Raw genomic sequence first — 19,976 nt, 5'->3', positions numbered from 1 at the left:
AACATGAAACTCAGCAGCCGATTTTGACAGTAAAAAGAGAAAAATCCACCGAAATAGAAGCGCAACACAAGTACTAAAACACTATACTCGCAGGAAAACATCAAAAAACTTTCAACTGAGTTTCGTTTTTATTATGTTTTCTGCTGGTGGTGGGCCTACGGATTTTTTCAGCGCAAAAAAATGATTCTTGGCTGAAAAGGTTGAACAACACTGGTCCGAGCAACACTCTAGTCAGGTGACTTGGCACATTCCATCCTTACTATTAACCTACATACACTTATTTTACAGGAACTGTGGATGTTGTGCAATTACAACCTTTTTGTAGGCACATTTTTGGGATTATCCACCTCAAATAAATGTGTCGACTTTTCAGGACAATAGTGTGTAATGCTGTTGTTTTATATTTGCCACATCTGCCTCCTTGTTTGCCTAAGGGAGACGGTTGGAAAGGGGGAAAACAAGCACTTCCCATTTGAGCCAACTGTCAGACTCTCGCCCGACCTGGCCTGTAAGGTTGCTTCCACGGATGACTTTGGTAACAGAAGGCTCGTCGTAAAGTAAGCAAATTTGCAATTTAAACTTACTTTTGTGTCCAAAATATATAGCTTGTCTAAGGTATAGTTATTTTTGAGGTTTCCTGCCATCTAATGTCACATTTTTTTGTTATCATTGTACTGCATGCGGAGCCAGAAAATATTTATTTTTATTGATAAATATAGCGTATTTTCCGGACCGTAGGGCGCACCAGATTATATGGCTCACTGCCAATGAATGGTCTATTTTCGATCTTTTTTCATATATAAGGTGCACCGGATTATATGGCGCATTAAAGGAGTAATATTATTATTATTATTCTAAATGTAAAAGACTTCCTTGTGGTCTACAGAACATGTAATGGTTGGTCTTTGGTCAAAATGTTGCATAGATGATGCAACTTGGACAGCGTCTTCTCCCCGTCATCTTTCTTGTAGCGGTGTAGCGTGCAAGGACGGGAGTGGAATAAGTGTCAAAAGATGGAGCTAATTGTTTTAATGACATTCAGACTTTACTTCAGTTAATAACGGAGCAGCATCTCCTCATTCACCGGGAATGTGTCCCGTGAAAAAACGTCCGACCGAAACTCTCTTATAACTAAAGTTCCTTGGGTGAATAATGTGTCCAAAATATATAGTTTGTCTAAAGTATAGTTATTTTTGAGGTTTCCTGCCATCTAATGTCACATTTTTCTGTTATTGTACTGCATGCGGAGCCAGAAAAAATTTATTTATTGATAAATATAGCGTATTTTCCGGACCGTAGGGCGCACCGGATTATATGGCTCACTGCCAATGAATGGTCTATTTTCGATCTTTTTTCATATATAAGGTGCACCGGATTATATGGCGCATTAAAGGAGTAATATTATTATTATTATTCTAAATGTAAAAGACTTCCTTGTGGTCTACAGAACATGTAATGGTTGGTCTTTGGTCAAAATGTTGCATAGATGATGCAACTTGGACAGCGTCTTCTCCCCGTCATCTTTCTTGTAGCGGTGTAGCGTGCAAGGACGGGAGTGGAATAAGTGTCAAAAGATGGAGCTAATTGTTTTAATGACATTCAGACTTTACTTCAGTTAATAACGGAGCAGCATCTCCTCATTCACCGGGAATGTGTCCCGTGAAAAAACGTCCGACCGAAACTCTCTTATAACTAAAGTTCCTTGGGTGAATAATGTGTCCAAAATATATAGTTTGTCTAAAGTATAGTTATTTTTGAGGTTTCCTGCCATCTAATGTCACATTTTTCTGTTATTGTACTGCATGCGGAGCCAGAAAAAATTTATTTATTGATAAATATAGCGTATTTTCCTGACCATAGGGCGCACCGGATTATATGGCTCACTGCCAATGAATGGTCTATTTTCGATCTTTTTTCATATATAAGGTGCACCGGATTATAGGGCGCATTAAAGGAGTAATATTATTATTATTATTCTAAATGTAAAAGACTTCCTTGTGGTCTACAGAACATGTAATGGTTGGTCTTTGGTCAAAATGTTGCATAGATGATGCAACTTGGACAGCGTCTTCTCCCCGCCATCTTTGTTGTAGCGGTGTAGCGTGCAAGGACGGGAGTGGAAGAAGTGTCAAAAGATGGAGCTAACTGTTTTAATGACATTCAGACTTTACTTCAGTCAATAACTGAGCAGTATCTCCTCATTCACCGGAAATGTGTCCCGTGAAAAAACGTCCGACCGGAACTCTCTTATAACTAAAGTTCCTTGGGTGAATAATGTGTCCAAAATATATAGTTTGTCTAAAGTATAGTTATTTTTGAGGTTTCCTGCCATCTAATGTCACATTTTTCTGTTATTGTACTGCATGCGGAGCCAGAGAAAATTTATTTATTGATAAATATAGCGTATTTTCCGGACCATTGGGCGCACCGGATTATATGGCTCACTGCCAATGAATGGTCTATTTTCGATCTTTTTTCATATATAAGGTGCACCGGATTATAGGGCGCATTAAAAGAGTAATATTATTATTATTTTTCTAAATGTTAAAGAGTGGTCTACAGAACATGTAATGGTGGATCTTTGGTCAAAATGTTGCATAGATGATGCAAGTTGGACAGCGTCTTCTCCCCGTCATCTTTCTTGTAGCGGTGTAGCGTGCAAGGACGGGAGTGGAAGAAGTGTCAAAAGATGGAGCTAACTGTTTTAATGACATTCACACTTTACTTCAGTTAATAACGGAGCAGCATCTCCTCATTCACCGGGAATGTGTCCCGTGAAAAAACGTCCGACCGAAACTCTCTTATAACTAAAGTTCCTTGGGTGAATAATGTGTCCAAAATATATAGTTTGTCTAAAGTATAGTTATTTTTTAGGTTTCCTGCCATCTAATGTCACATTTTTCTGTTATTGTACTGCATGCGGAGCCAGAAAAAATTTATTTATTGATAAATATAGCGTATTTTCCGGACCATAGGGCGCACCGGATTATATGGCTCACTGCCAATGAATGGTCTATTTTCGATCTTTTGTCATATATAAGGTGCACCGGATTATAGGGCGCATTAAAAGAGTAATATTATTATTATTTTTCTAAATGTAAAATACTTCCTTGTGGTCTACATAACATGTAATGGTGGATCTTTGGTCAAAATGTTGCATAGATGATGCAACTTGGACAGCGTCTTCTCCCCGTCATCTTTGTTGTAGTGGTGTAGCGTGCAAGGACGGGAGTGGAAGAAGTGTCAAAAGATGGAGCTAACTGTTTTAATGACATTCAGACTTTACTTCAGTCAATAACTGAGCAGTATCTCCTCATCCACCGGAAATGTGTCCCGTGAAAAAACGTCCGACCGGAACTCTCTTATAACTAAAGTTCCTTGGGTGAATAATGTGTCCAAAATATATAGTTTGTCTAAAGTATAGTTATTTTTTAGGTTTCCTGCCATCTAATGTCACATTTTTCTGTTATTGTACTGCATGCGGAGCCAGAAAAAATTTATTTATTGATAAATATAGCGTATTTTCCGGACCATAGGGCGCGCCGGATTATATGGCTCACTGCCAATGAATGGTCTATTTTCGATCTTTTGTCATATATAAGGTGCACCGGATTATAGGGCGCATTAAAAGAGTAATATTATTATTATTATTTTTCTAAATGTAAAAGACTTTCTTGTGGTCTACATAACATGTAATGGTGGATCTTTGGTCAAAATGTTGCATAGATGATGCAACTTGGACAGCGTCTTCTCCCCGTCATCTTTGTTGTAGCGGTGTAGCGTGCAAGGACGGGAGTGGAAGAAGTGTCAAAAGATGGAGCTAACTGTTTTAATGACATTCAGACTTTACTTCAGTTAATAACGGAGCAGCATCTCCTCATTCACCGGAAATGTGTCCCGTGAAAAAACATCCGACCGGAACTCTCTTATAACTAAAGTTCCTTGGGTGAATAATGTGTCCAAAATATATAGTTTGTCTAAAGTATAGTTATTTTTGAGGTTTCCTGCCATCTAATATCACATTTTTCTGTTATTGTACTGCATGCGGAGCCAGAAAAAATTTATTTATTGATAAATATAGCGTATTTTCCGGACCATAGGGCGCACCGGATTATATGGCTCACTGCCAATGAATGGTCTATTTTCGATCTTTTGTCATATATAAAGTGCACCGGATTATAGGGCGCATTAAAGGAGTAATATTATTATTATTTTTCTAAATGTAAAAGACTTCCTTGTGGTCTACATAACATGTAATGGTGGATCTTTGGTCAAAATGTTGCATAGATGATGCAACTTGGACAGCGTCTTCTCCCCGTCATCTTTGTTGTAGCGGTGTAGCGTGCAAGGACGGGAGTGGAAGAAGTGTCAAAAGATGGAGCTAACTGTTTTAATGACATTCAGACTTTACTTAAGTTAATAACTGAGCAGTATCTCCTCATTCACCGGGAATGTGTCCCGTGAAAAAACGTCCGACCGGAACTCTCTTATAACTAAAGTTCCTTGGGTGAATAATGTGTCCAAAATATATAGTTTGTCTAAAGTATAGTTATTTTTGAGGTTTCCTGCCATCTAATGTCACATTTTTCTGTTATTGTACTGCATGCGGAGCCAGAGAAAATTTATTTATTGATACATATAGCGTATTTTCCAAACCGTAGGGCGCACCGGATTATATGGCTCACTGCCAATGAATGGTCTATTTTCGATCTTCTTTCATATATAAGGTGCACCGGATTATAGGGCGCATTAAAAGAGTAATATTATTATTATTTTTCTAAATGTAAAAGAGTGGTCTACAGATCATGTAATGGTGGATCTTTGGTCAAAATGTTGCATAGATGATGCAACTTGGACAGCGTCTTCTCCTCGTCATCTTTCTTGTAGCGGTGTAGCGTGCAAGGACGGGAGTGGAAGAAGTGTCAAAAGATGGAGCTAACTGTTTTAATGACATTCAGACTTTACTTCAATCAATAACGGAGCAACATCTCCTCATTCACCGGAAATGTGTCCCGTGAAAAAACGTCAGACCGGAACTCTCTAATGACTAAAGTTCCTTGGGTGAATAATGTAAACTCACTACACCGGTATGTTTCATGGCGAGTTTACTGACAGATATAAGTAAGAATTTTACACTACTTTATATTAGAGATGACAACAGCGGAGGATGAATACCACATAACAAGAAGATAGAGAAAAAGAAGAAGCTTATCGACTATGGACTACAAAGGCGAACGCACGCAATTTTTCAGGATTCATGCAGATCCAAAATACAGATCAGCAGGTACCAGAGGGTAAGAAAAGTTGATTTTGCATTATATTGTGAAACAAAACGCCAGATAATATGTCTTAACTTACACACACACACACTATAATAATACTCCTACGTTGAAGCACAGTACGGTGCGGCTTTACAGCTTACCAAAGTCCTACTAAAACATTTCGATAGATTTTTGAGCGCCGTGTGTAATCTTCCATATTTTCAATGGAACACATAAAATGTTGGTGTAGTTTACGTGAGTCATATTGCAGTCTACGCGAATCTCTTATGTGTGACTGCCATCTCCTGGTCACATTTATCATTACACCATTTACCACATAAAATGGCTTCGAGGTCGGTAAGCAAAACCAGAATTAGTCTTACATAAGACGGCTCTGCCAAGTTTTGAGGGGAGAAAAAAGATTTTAATTGCGCCCTATAGTTATAATACTAATAGATTTTATATTTAAAAAGCACTTTACATTGAGCAAACAACCTTAAACTGCTACAGTGTATTAAATAAAATAAATAAATCATAAGATAATAAAAATAAATGAAAATAAAACCTAGAACAGCCTAATAGCTAGAACTAGTATGCGTACATCTAAAAAAAAAAGGCTTTTTTAAAATGAAAGGTTTTTAAGCCTGTTTTTAGAGGCATCCACAGTCTGTGGTACCCTCAGGTGGTCAGGGAGAGCGTTCCACAGACTGGGAGCGGCGTAGCAGAAAGCCCGGTCTCCCATTGTTCGTAGCTTTGTCCTCAAAGGTTGGAGGAGGTCAGCCTGTCTGGAATGGAGGTGTCGTGTGGAGGATTTGGGGGTGAGCAGTTCTTTGAGGTGGGTTAGTAGGGAAACTTTGTATTCAATCCTGAGTGGAACAGGAAGCCGGTGAAGGGATTTGAGAACTGGTGTGATGTGCTTGTATTTCCACACTCTCAGTGCAGAGGAAAATACACAACCTTTATTGCTCTCACCTTGTGATTTATATCCCAAATCATCTTCAGAATGCTCATTTTGCTTCATGTGTTCACCTTTTAAGTAAGATTGCCTCACCTTTAAAGGTTCATTTTATTCTGGAGTTTATCGCCCCTGCATCTCACCCGATTTACCCACCTAGTCTTACCCTCCTCCCACGCAAAGTAATCAAATACTTCCAGCTAGTTTAAACTACTTTTCCGATGTTGGCCTGTTGGTAAGTAAGAGCTGGCGTTAGACGGGGGCGGAACAAGAGTTCAGCGTGCACATAAATGTTGTTGGAGTGAAGGCGACATTAGTCCCACACCACCACTCCAGTGTTTGTGAAAGGCATAAGAGCAAAAACCACAGCACTAAGTGATTAGTGGGTGGGATGCAGAAAAGCTGCTCTGCTTAAATGCACATGTCTGCAGCTCAGAGTACACTCTTGTCTTGTTGTCGTGACACACACACACACACACACTCACACACACACACACACACACACACACACACACACACACACAGCTTGGACACACCGGGAGATTTAGGCTTTGTGGTGTATGTTTGCTTGCCTGCCTGTCTTGGAACGACGCCTGAGCAAAAGGGAGGGGAACATTTTGAAATTCAAAGGAGTACAAAAGCTTCATTGCAACACGTCCCCGGATGTACCGTACAGGATCTGTGACATTGGCTTGCAGAATGATACAAACCACAGAGGTTTTTTCATGATCCGTGGTCCGGATCGTGTTTTTGTATTTTCTGTTAGTTCTGGACTCCTTTAGTTCCTTTTTGTTCTGGCTGCCATGGTTACTCATTGTGTTCACCTGCCTCTGATTAGTGCTCACCTGCTTCCCGAGCACTAATCAGAGGCAGTATTTAAGCTTGTTTTTCTGTCATGATCCGCGGTCCGGATCATGTTTTTGTATTTTCTGTTAGTTTTGGACTCCTTTGTTTCCTGTTTGTTTTGGTTGCCATGGTTACTCGTTGTGTTCTTTTGTCTCTGATTAGCGCTCGCCTGCTCACCTGCTTCCCGAGCACTAAACACAGGCAGTATTTAAGCTTGGCTTTCTGTCATGATCCGTGGTCCGGATCGTGTTTTTGTATTTTCTGTTAGTTCAGGACTCCTTTAGTTCCTGTTTGTTTTGGCTGCCATGGCTACTCATTGTGTTCACCTGCCTCTGATTAGTGCTCGCCTGCTCACCTGCTTCTCGGGCACTAATTACAGGCAGTATTTAAGCTTGTCTTTCTGTCATAATCCATGGTCCGGATCGTGTTTTTGTATTTTCTGTTAGTTCTGGACTCCTTTAGTTCCTGTTTTGGCTGCCATGGTTACTCATTGTGTTCACCTGCCTCTGATTAGTGCTCGCCTGCTCACCTGCTTCCCGGGCACGAATCACAGGCAGTATTTAAGCTTGTCTTTCTGTCATAATCCATGGTCCGGATCATGTTTTTGTATTTTCTGTTAGTTCTGGACTCCTTTAGTTCCTGTTTTGGCTGCCATGGTTACTCATTGTTTTCACCTGCCTCTGATTAGTGCTCGCCTGCTCACCTGCTTCCCGGGCACGAATCACAGGCAGTATTTAAGCTTGTCTTTCTGTCATAATCCATGGTCCGGATCATGTTTTTGTATTTTCTGTTAGTTCTGGACTCCTTTAGTTCCTGTTTTGGCTGCCATGGTTACTCATTGTGTTCACCTGCCTCTGATTAGTGCTCGCCTGCTCACCTGCTTCCCGGGCACGAATCACAGGCAGTATTTAAGCTTGTCTTTCTGTCATGATCTGCGGTCCGGATCGTGTTTTTGTATTTTCTGTTAGTTTTGTACTCCTTTAGTTCCCGTTTGTTTTGGTTGCCATGGTTACTCATTGTGTTCAGCTGTCTCTGATTAGTGCTCGCCCGCTCACCTGCTTCCCGAGCACTAATCAGAGGCAGTATTAAAGCTTGTCTTTGCCAGTCAGTCGGCCTATATCACCAAATCACTCTCAAATTAAATCACTCGGTCATTGACCACTGATTCTATCTTCACCCCCAAAAAGGCAATATTTTAATTCAATCCACAGGGGAATAAATTAAGGCACAATGACGCTGATGATATATACAGTGGTGGAATGAACACATTATCATGCCTCATTTTGTTGTGATGCATTAAACAATGTAACAAGGTTTCCAAAATAAATCAATTCAAGTTATGGCAAAAAAAATGCCAACGTGGCACTGCAATATTTATTATTGACGTCTCAAAGTGCATTATTTTTTTTGACATGCCTCAAAACAGCAGCTTGGAATTTGGGATATGCTCTTCCTGAGAGAGCATGAGGAGGTTGAAGTTGGGGGGAGTGGGAGGTGTATATTGTAGCGTCCCGGAAGAGTTAGTGCTGCAAGGGTTTCTGGGTATTTGTTCTGTTGTGTTTATGTTGTGTTACGGTGCGGAATGTTTGTCATTCTTGTTTGGTGTGTGTTCACAGTGTGGCGCATATTTCTAACAGTGTTAAAGTTGTTTATACGGCCACCCTCAGTGTGACCTGTATGGCTGTTGACCAAGTATGCTTTGCATTCACTTGTGTGTGTGTGAAAAGCCCTAGATAATATGAGATTGGGCCAGCAGTGCCTTTAAGGCTCGCCCCCGAAATTGTTTTCTGGGTGGAAATTCGGGACAATGGTAGTCCTTGGAGATTTTCGGGAAGGGCACTGAAATTCGGGAGTCCCCCGGGAAAATGGGGAGGGTATCCATCCATCCATCCATCCATTTTCTACCGCTTATTCCCTTTCGGGGTCGCAGGGGGCGCTGGCGCCTATCTCAGCTACAATCGGTAATTATGAGTTATTGATTTGCAAAAAATATTCTTTGGACTAATTAGGTGCAATTAAATGGCATAATTTCCCACGGCACACCTGACAATATCTCACGGCATACTAGTTGAAAATCACTGGGTTAAAGAAATTGTTTTCACCTGGTGAGACAGCAAGATTTGTGACATCACAAATTACAAACTGTCAGCAAATGGATTAGTTGTCAGCGGGTGTAGTTTTGCAACAATAAGTGTGTGTGCGCGTGTGTGTGTGAAAGACAACCTAAGAGGGCCACATGACGTAAGAAGCAAATCCACTCTGTAGTTCAGGGGTCAGGAATCTTTTTGGCTGAGAGAGCCATGAAAGCCAAATATTTCAAAATATATTTCCTTGAGAGCCATATCATATTTTTTAACACTGAATACAACTAAATGCGTGCATTTTTAAGTAAGACCAATATTTTTAGATTATAATAAGTCTCTTATTCTTTTTAATAACATTGTTATTCTGAAGCTAACCAATAATAAATCAAATGTCATGTCTGTTGATCATGTTTTTGTTTTGCCATGTGCTGTTTGTCCTTTGGACTCTTTAAGTTCCTGTTTTTTTCCACTTCCTTGTCTGGTTTCCTTGGTTACTCATTTTGTCCACCTGTCTCTGGTGGACTAAATGCTCGCTCACCTGCTTCCCGAGCACTAACCAGAGGCAGTATTTAAGCTCGTCTTTGCCAGTCAGTCGCCCTGTGCTGACTTGTTTCATGCCTTGCCATAGTTTCGTGCTTCATGCCATGCCAAGTAAGTTTTGTTTGATTTATATTCATAATCTGTTTATGCGTTAGCTTTGTTCCTTAGCCCAAGTTATGCCTCCGCTGTGAGCGATTTTTGTTTGTATCTTTTTTTACTTTAAATGAAATCATGTTTTTACCTAAATGCCATGTCCCGAGTAGTCCGTCTGCCTTCCTGGGGGAACGAACCCACAGCAAGCTGCGAACCCCCCCATCGTGACATACAATACTTCTTACCATTAATGCGACTTCTTGAACAGGTGCGGTAGAAAACGGATGGATGGATTTAAATGCATGAGAATGTTTTATATTTTGCACGTTATTTTTAGCACTGTAATTACCAGCGAAATTATTCATAATTATCGCGTTAAGCAATGTCAGCTAAGATTTATCTGAGAGCCAGATGCAGTCATCAAAAGAGCCACATCTGGCTCTAGAGCCATAGGTTCCCTACCCCTGCTGTAGTTAGTTAGTGTTGAATGTGTGTGTGTGTGTGTGTGTGTGTGTGTGTGTTGACCTGCATGCTCCGTCTGTCAACCACAACAACTCCAACTCCTTGTTCCTTCAGTGACTCATAGCACAGTGGAACTAGCTCGCCTGGTTTGCTTACCACCCTTCCTAAAAAAACATATGTCACTGCGAGGAAGCTGTATTTCCTGTCTTGCCAGAAGGCCACCATCTGACAACTTTGTGTTGTTGGAACATGCTTTTTCAACCTCACTTGATGGATTATCTCAAGTCTGGATGATTTTGATCAAGGGTTTTTAGCAGGTCTTGGCTCATGTTGAAACATGATGTATTTTTTTGTCCTGTCTGAACTAATATGACTAATAGTGTTGATGTACAGAAGTACAAACCCTGTTTCCATCAGAGTTGGGAAATTGTGTTAGATGTAAATATAAACAGAATACAATGATTTGCAAATCCTTTTCAACCCATATTCAGTTGAATATGCTACAAAGACAACATATTTGATGTTCAAACTCATAAACTTTATATATTTTTTTGCAAATAATAATTAACTTAGAATTTCCTGGCTGCAACACGTGCCAAAGTAGTTGGGAAAGGGCATGTTCACCACTGTGTTACATCACCTTTTCTTTTAACAACACTCAATAAACGTTTGGGAACTGAGGAAACTAATCGTTGAAGCTTTGAAAGTGGAATTCTTTCCCATTCTTGTTTTATGTAGAGCTTCAGTCCTTCAACAGTCCGGGGTCTCCGCTGTCGTATTTTACGCTTCATAATGCACCACACATTTTCCATGGAAGACAAGTTTGGACTGCAGGCGGGCCAGGAAAGTACCCGCATTCTATTTTTACGAAGCCACGCTGTTGTAACACGTGCTGAATTGGGCTTGGCATTGTCTTGCTGAAATAAGCAGGGGCGTCCATGAAAAAGACGGCGCTTAGATGGCAACATATGTTGTTCCAAAACCTGTATGTACCTTTCAGCATTAATGGTGCCTTCACAGATGTGTAAGTTACCCATGCCTTGGGCACTAATGCACCCCCATACCATCACACATGCTGGCTTTTCAACTTTGCGTCGATAACCGTCTGGATGTTTCGCTTCCCCTTTGGTCCGGATGACACGGTGTCGAATATTTCCAAAAACAATTTGAAATGTGTACTCGTCAGACTAGAGAACACAAGTTGGGAAAGGTGGCAATAGATACTGATAAAGTTGAAGAATGCTCATCAAACACTTATTTGGAACATCCCACAGGTGTGCAGGCTAATTGGGAACAGGTGGGTGCCATGATTGGCTACAAAAAGAGCTTCCCACAAATGCTCAGTCTTTCACAAGAAAGGATGGGGCGAGGTACACCCCTTTGTCCACAACTGCGTGAGCAAATAGTCAAAAAGTTTAAGAACAACCTTTCTCAAAGTGCAATTGCAAGAAATTTAGGGATTTCAACATCTACGCTCCATAATATCATCAAAAGGTTCAGAGAATCTGGAGAAATCACTCCACGTAAGCGGCATGGCCGGAAACCAACATTGAATGACCGTGACCTTCCATCCCTCAGACGGCACTGTATCAAAAACTGACATCAATCTCTAAAGGATATCACCACATGAACTCAGGAACACTTCAGAAAACCACTGTCACTAAATACAGTTGGTCGCTACATCTGTAAGTGCAAGTTAAAGCTCTACTATGCAAAGCCATTTATCAACAACATCCAAAAACGCCGCCGGCTTTTCTGGGCCCGAGATCATCTAAGATGGACTGATTCAAAGGGGAAAAGTGTTCACATTTAAAATTGTTTTTGGAAACTGTGGATGTTGTGTCCTCGGGATTAAAAATAAAGAATCATCCGGACTGTTCTAGGCGCAAAGTTGAAAAGCCAGCATGTGTGATGGTATGGAGGTGTGTTAGTGGCCAAGGCATGGGTAACTTACACATCTGTGAAGGCACCATTAATACTTAAAGGGTACGTACAGGTTTTGGAGCAACATATGTTGCCATCCAAGCAACGTTATCATGGACGCCCCTGCTTATTTCAGCAAGACAATGCCAGGCCACATATTACAACAGCGTAATAAAATACTACCTGCCTGTAGTCCAGACATGTCTCCCATTAAAAAGACAAATTTGACATCCGTGCCTATTGATAAATAATTTTTAAATATGGACAGATTATGCAAGCATGTCCATTCTGTGATTCTTGTTTAGTAAGACCAACCCTGACCTTCTTTTTGGGGTGTGGTTAAAGCAGGGTTGTCTAAAGTGCGGCCCGGGGGCCATTTTTTAAGGGCTCCACGGCACATTTTAAAGATACTATGGAAAAAAATTAAAACATAAAATGTAGTATAAAAGAGCAAATGTAAAATGTAACAGGAACATTTTGCAATATTTACTCTAATAACACAAAGCTGCCATGCAGGCTGTTTCTTTCTTTAAAAAAATAACAACTGAATCAAAATCAATGTCATTATGAATTATTGACCTATTCAAGGCTCCAATTATGTCACATTAAATATTCCACTTTGAGATAATTTTTGGGGGCTAGTGTTGGATATTTTGTGTTTGTTATGTAAAAAACCGAGCTGTTTTTTTTTTTTTTTTTTCAAAGAAGGGCCTAAAACGAACAAACAAAAAACATAAACTACAAAAAAACTTACAATTGACGGATGGATCTGAAGTTAATCTCGAGACTATTGTGTTAAAAGTAAACAGTAAAAAAAAAAATATATATAGTTTATTTTTTAACACTTTAATGAGTAGGACCCCTTTTGTTTTTAAGTGTCATTCCACACAAAATAATAATGAATTAAAATCAATGGTGTCATGAGTAATTGACTTTTTCCGGCTCCAATTATTATATATAATCTCAAACGTTCTACTTAAAATTTTTTGCATATTTTGTGCTTTTTTTTCATTAATAAAACATGTTTTTTTTGACAAAAAGAGCATACAACTTAAATATTTAAAAATGTCATATTGACAAATAGAGCTTCTCACCCTATCTCTAAGTGAGAGACCCGTCATCCATCCATCTTCTTCTGCTTATCCGAGGTCGGGTCGCGGGGGCAGCAGCCTAAGCAGGGAAGCCCAGACTTCCCTCTCCCCAGCCACTTCGTCTAGCTCTTCCCGGGGGATCCCGAGGCGTTCCCAGGCCAGCCGGGAGACATAGTCTTCCCAACGTGTCCTGGGTCTTCCCCGTGGCCTCCTACCAGTTGGACGTGCCCTAAACACCTCCCTAGGGAGACATTCAGGTTGCATCCTGACCAGATGCCCGAACCACCTCATCTGGCTCCTCTCCATGTGGAGGAGCAGCGGCTTTACTTTGAGTTCCTCCCGGATGGCAGAGCTTCTCACCCTATCTCTAAGGGAGAGAGAGACCCAAACTCATTTGGGCCGCTTGTACCCGTGATCTTTTCCTTTCGGTCATGACCCAAAGCTCATGACCATAGGTGAGCATGGGAACGTAGATCGACCGGTAAATTGAGAGCTTTGCCTTCCGGCTCAGCTCCTTCTTCAGGAGCTCAAAGTAAAGCCGCTGCTCCTCCACATGGAGAGGAGCCAGATGAGGTGGTTCGGGCATCTGGTCAGGATGCCACCCGAATGCCTCCCTAGGGAGGTGTTTAGGGCACGTCCAACCGGTAGGAGGCCACGGGGAAGACCCAGGACACGTTGGGAAGACTATGTCTCCCGGCTGGCCTGGGAACGCCTCGGGATCCCCCGGGAAGAGCTGGACGAAGTGGCTGGGGAGAGGGAAGTCTGGGTTTCCCTGCTTAGGCTGTTGCCCCCGCGACCCGACCTCGGATAAGCGGAAGAAGATGGATGGATGGATATTGACAAATAGACCTAATGTTGATCTAAAGATTTAAAACTTGAATAATAGTGAGCGGTGGGAAATGGATGGATGGATTTCATTGTATGATCTTGTAACTACTTGGTATCGGATCGATACCTAAATGTGTGGTATCATCCAAAACTAATATCAAAGAAGTGAAGAATAAGTGATTTTTTATTTTTTAACAGAAGCGAAGATAGAACCTGTTAAAACAGAAAATAGCGCGACACCTACCCTTTACATCAGTATTTCTCCATCAGTATTGGTTTATTAGGTATTATATTTTATTGTATGCCCTGCGATGAGGTGGCGACTTGTCCAGGGTGTACCCAGCCTTACGCCCGATTGCAGCTGAGATAGGCACCAGCGCCCTCCGTGACCCCAAAAGGGAATAAGCGGTAGAAAATGGATGGATGGATGGATGGAATAATAATAATAATACTGAATAATGACACAATTTTTACATTTTATTTTTACCAAAACCCTTTGGGGTCCCCAGGATCAAGCCTAAGTGGAGCTTTAAATGTTTATTTTTTATACATATATTGCTTTGATTTTTCAGTGTACGGCCCTCAGTGGAACAAGTTTGGACACCCCCGGGTTAAAGCAAAAGCGCCCGTTTTCTGCACTTGATGTTTCAGTGAATAAGCTTGACATTAATCAGTTCTTAAAGCCCTTACTTACCCTGAGATTAATTTGACCTTACAGTATTACACCCACAATAGGCACAGACTTTCCCGAACTGATCCCTGGCAAAAACCAGGACTTGATCGGGAACCAGCAGGAACTATTTTGTTATCGTTTTGCCTTTTCGGACAACAAGCTCCGTCGCCACGTGTGCCTGCTGCCCTTTTCAACAGTCATTCCTTGTCAAATACAGTTTTCATTTTCATGCAAAGCGAGCACTGGTTCATTAGGACCAGCTCTCCTCCTCTCCAATGTCGCTCCAGTAAACTGATCTGCAGCGGTTTGCTTATTCTTTTGAGAACTCCCAAAGTCCTAATACAATAAGGGCCCCAACCGCCTCTTGAGTCAATGGACCTCATTCAGGAGAAAAGTAGCGAGCGGCCTGGTGGAAAGAAGAAAAAAGAGCCAAAGAGTGACTGGCCGTATTTGTTGGTGTAATGAGAGTGTAACACACTGACGTGCACGCACTCTCCTTGACCCTCGCGCTCTTCTGTGATTGTTGGTGCAGCATTCAGGAAAGGAGGACAACAATGTCACTTCTCATTAGTCAGCTGGCTTTAGAAAGGACTGATGCTGAAGTCACTGGTGATAACGCCCGAGGTTGTGGCATCCAAGTCACGATGGCAGTGACATCAAAATGGATAAATTCCTTTAATTAAAGCAGGGGTGTCCAAAGTGCAGTCCGGGGGCCATTTGTGGCCCGCAGCTAATAGTTTACTGGCCCGCCGCACATTCTGGAAAAATTGCAAAATTGATAGTATTGCAAAAATAAAAAATAAAAACATTTAAAAAAATGGAATAAGGTTAAATCTAATGAGAAAAAGTGGCAATGTTTTTTCCTTTTGTCATAATTTTCTTTTTTTTTCACTGCTCAAAAAAAAAGGACACAAAAATCTGTGTTATAATGAATTATTACTTAAAAATTATCACTTTAAAATGTTTTGTGTGGAAAAAATATTGCATATGTTGTGGGGTTGCCATATAAAAACATCAAAGTTTTGACAAAAGAGCATAAAACCAACAAAATAGATAGATAGATAGATAGATAGATAGATAGATAGATAGATAGATAGTACTTTATTGATTCCTTCAGGTGAGTTCCTTCAGGAAAATTAAAATTCCAGCAGCAGTGTACAGAGTTGAGATCAATTTAAAAAAGAGTAAAAAGTAAATAATGGGGGTTTAAATGGAAACAAAATAGGGAAATATTACAAAAAGAATAAAAACAATGGGAATAACAATACAACAGTAAAATCGACAGAAATATCGGAAGTTGATCTTGAAATTTAAGTGTTAAAAGTAAAAAAAACAACTAATAAAAACGCATCACTTTATGAGTGGGGAACCTTTCGGATCCCAAATATATTTAGTAGGATTTTATTTAACTTTTCACTGTGATTACTCAAAAATATTAAATAATTAAAATCAATGTTCTGCATTATTGATCTTTGTGGGCTTTAATTGCTAAATAAAGGAACTCTCCTGAAGGAATCAATAAAGTACTATCTATCTATCTAAATACTGCATATTTCAGTTTTACTATAAAAAACAAAGTTGTCTTTTACAGAAAAAGCATAAAACCTTATTTGTTTTACTTTATATCAACCTCAAGTTGATATAGAGATTTACTGTAAGCATTAAATAAAAGATAATAATAATTTGACTTATGTTTAACATTTTAGTGACTGAGACCCTCTAAGCCAGTGGTACCGGGCCGCAGAAGAATTTTTTATTAAAAAAACGAAAAAAAAAAAATATATATATATATATATATATATATATATTTTTTTTTTTTTTTTATTAAATCAACATAAAAACACAATATACACTTACAAATAGTGCACCAACCACAAAAAACTCCCTTTTTCATGACAAAAACGTCCCTTTTTCATGACAAAAAAGAAAAAAAAAGGACACAAAAATCTGTGTTATAATGAATTATTACTTAAAAATTATCACTTTAAAATGTTTTATGTGGAAAAAATATTGCATATGTTGTGGGGTTGCCATATAAAAACATAAAAGTTTTGACAAAAGAACATAAAACAAACAAAATAATAGATCAAACTTAAAATCGACAGATATATCGGAAATTGATCTTGAAATTTAAGTGTTAAAAGTTAAAAAAAACAACTAATAAAAATGCATCACTTTATGAGTGGGGAACCTTTCGGATCTCAAATATATTTAGTAGGGTTTTATTTAACTTTTCACTGTGATTACTCAAAAATATTAAATCATTAAAATCAATGTTGTCCTGCATTATTGATCTTTGAGGGCTTTAATTGCTAAATAAAGAAACTCTCCTGAAGGAATCAATAAAGTACTATCTATCTATCTAAATACTGCATATTTCAGTTTTACTATAAAAAACAAAGTTGTCTTTGACAGAAAAGGCATAAAACCTTATTTGGTAGAGCAGCCGTGCCAGCAACTTGAGGGTTGCAGGTTCGATTCCCGCTTCTGCCATCCTAGTCACTGCCGTTGTGTCCTTGGGCAAGACACTTTACCCACCTGCTCCCAGTGCCACCCACACTGCTTTAAATGTAACTTAGATATTGGGTTTCACTATGTAAAGCGCTTTGAATCAATAGAGAAAAGCGCTATATAAAATATAATTCACTTCACTTCACTTTATATCAACCTCAAGTTGATATAGAGATTTACTGTAAGCATTAAATAAATAAATAAATAATAATTAGACTTATTTTTACCATTTTAGTGACTGAGACCCTCTATGCTCCCCAGGAGTCCTAAGAATTAAAATAAAATCCATATATTTTGTTATGGTTTGAAAATGAAAAATATCAAAATGGCGCCCGCATGCTTAAATTTTTCTGTGTAAAAGTTTGGACACCCCTGAATTAAAGGCAAATAAAATCATCACTATCGAAATGAAGACTTGTTGGTAAAAAAAAAAGTGAATTTTCTGCTCCTCAGGATTTTACGGAATGCAGTATTGTCCTATCCTCGGTTTATAGCTTTGGGGGAATCAAATGACTGTAATGTGATCACGCCTGACTAGTTATGAATAACAGTCGGGACTGGACGATACGGCCTTTTATTGATATGTGGATATTTTTAGGTCATGTGACCATACAGCATATATATCTGGATATGTTGCCTTAGCCTTGAATGAAGACTTGATGCATATAATGACAGCAGTATGATGATTCTATGTGTCTACATTCAAACATTCTTCTTCATACTGCATTCATATATGCTACTTTTAAACTTTCATGCAGAGAGGGAAAAACTGCATTAAAACAATTATTAAAGAAACATTCATGTCATTTCCAAAACAGAAAGTGCAAGATTGTCAGAGACATTTTAAAACAAGCTATGAGTGCACTTTTGTGCATGATGTCACTAAGATGACATATCAAAACAACACTAAATTAAAGTACACTTTTTGTACAGAACGCCACTACAATAGTTTAAAACAAATAAAGTGCACTTTTGTGCGTGATGTCACTAAGATGACATATCAAAACAACACTCAATTAAAGTGCACTTTTTGTACAGAACGCCACTACAATAGTTTAAAACAAATCAAGTGCACTTTTGTGCATGATGTCACTAAGATGACATATCAAAGCAACACTCAATTAAAGTGCACTTTTTGTACAGAACGCCACTACAGTAGTTTAAAACAAACTATGAGTGCACTTTTGTGCATGATGTCACTAAGATGACATATCAAAACAACACTCAATTAAAGTGCACTTTTTGTACAGAACGCCACTACAATAGTTTAAAACAAATAAAGTGCACTTTGGTGCATGATGTCACTAAGATGACATATCAAAACAACGCTAAATTAAAGTGCACTTTTTGTACAGATCGCCACTACAATAGTTTAAAACAAATAAAGTGCACTTTTGTGCATGATGTCACTAAGATGACATATCAAAACAACACTAAATTAAAGTGCACTTTTTGTACAGATCGCCACTACAATAGTTTAAAACAAATAAAGTGCACTTTTGTGCATGATGTCACTAAGATGACATATCAAAACAACACTAAATTAAAGTGCACTTTTTGTACAGAACGCCACTACAATAGTTTAAAACAAATAAAGTGCACTTTTGTGCATGATGTCACTAAGATGACATATCAAAACAACACTCAATTAAAGAGCCCCCTTTTGTACAGAACGCCACTACAATAGTTTAAAACAAATAAAGTGCGCTTTTGTGCGTGATGTCACTAAGATGACATATCAAAACAACACTAAATGAAAGTGCACTTTTTGTACAGAACGCCACTACAATAGTTTAAAACAAATAAAGTGCACTTTTGTGCATGATGTCACTAAGATGACATATCAAAACAACACTAAATTAAAGTGCACTTTTTGTACAGAACGCCACTACAATAGTTTAAAACAAATAAAGTGCACTTTTGTGCATGATGTCACTAAGATGACATATCAAAGCAACACTCAAAGTGCACTTTTTGTACAGAACGCCACTACAATAGTTTAAAACAAACTATGAGTGCACTTTTGTGCATGATGTCACTAAGATGACATATCAAAACAACACTCAATTAAAGTGCACTTTTTGTACAGAACGCCACTACAATAGTTTAAAACAAATAAAGTGCACTTTTGTGCATGATGTCACTAAGATGACATATCAAAACAACGCTAAATTGAAGTGCACTTTTTGTACAGAACGCCACTACAATAGTTTAAAACAAATAAAGTGCACTTTTGTGCGTGATGTCACTAAGATGACATATCAAAACAACACTAAATTAAAGTGCACTTTTTGTACAGAACGCCACTACAATAGTTTAAAACAAATAAAGTGCACTTTTGTGCATGATGTCACTAAGATGACATATCAAAGCAACACTCAAAGTGCACTTTTTGTACAGAACGCCACTACAATAGTTTAAAACAAACTATGAGTGCACTTTTGTGCATGATGTCACTAAGATGACATATCAAAACAACACTAAATTAAAGTGCACTTTTTGTACAGAACGCCACTACAATAGTTTAAAACAAATAAAGTGCGCTTTTGTGCGTGATGTCACTAAGATGACATATCAAAACAACACTAAATTAAAGTGCACTTTTTGTACAGAACGCCACTACAATAGTTTAAAACAAATAAAGTGCGCTTTTGTGCGTGATGTCACTAAGATGACATATCAAAACAACACTAAATTAAAGTGCACTTT

At 38.9% G+C, this 19,976-nt stretch overlaps 1 protein-coding gene across 5 annotated transcripts in view; it reads left to right on the top strand.

Moving 5' to 3' along the window:
- The window catches only part of sipa1l3 (signal-induced proliferation-associated 1 like 3), a 213,458-nt gene that overhangs the window by 61,823 nt on the left and 131,659 nt on the right, over nucleotides 1-19,976 (top strand). For 2 of the 5 annotated variants that reach the window (XM_061878159.1, XM_061878160.1), the window contains one exon: nucleotides 435-557. The exons of the other annotated variants lie outside the window; for them this stretch is intronic. The gene's annotated coding sequence lies outside the window, so the exon portion shown is untranslated. The remainder of the gene's footprint in view (nucleotides 1-434; nucleotides 558-19,976) is intronic. 5 annotated transcript variants of the gene reach the window in all.

This window comes from Nerophis ophidion, linkage group LG18 (genome assembly GCF_033978795.1).
Source record: "Nerophis ophidion isolate RoL-2023_Sa linkage group LG18, RoL_Noph_v1.0, whole genome shotgun sequence".
NCBI lineage: Eukaryota > Metazoa > Chordata > Actinopteri > Syngnathiformes > Syngnathidae > Nerophis > Nerophis ophidion.
The sequence above is the reverse complement of the archived record's forward strand: the minus strand, read 5'-3'. Positions and strand labels throughout refer to the sequence as shown.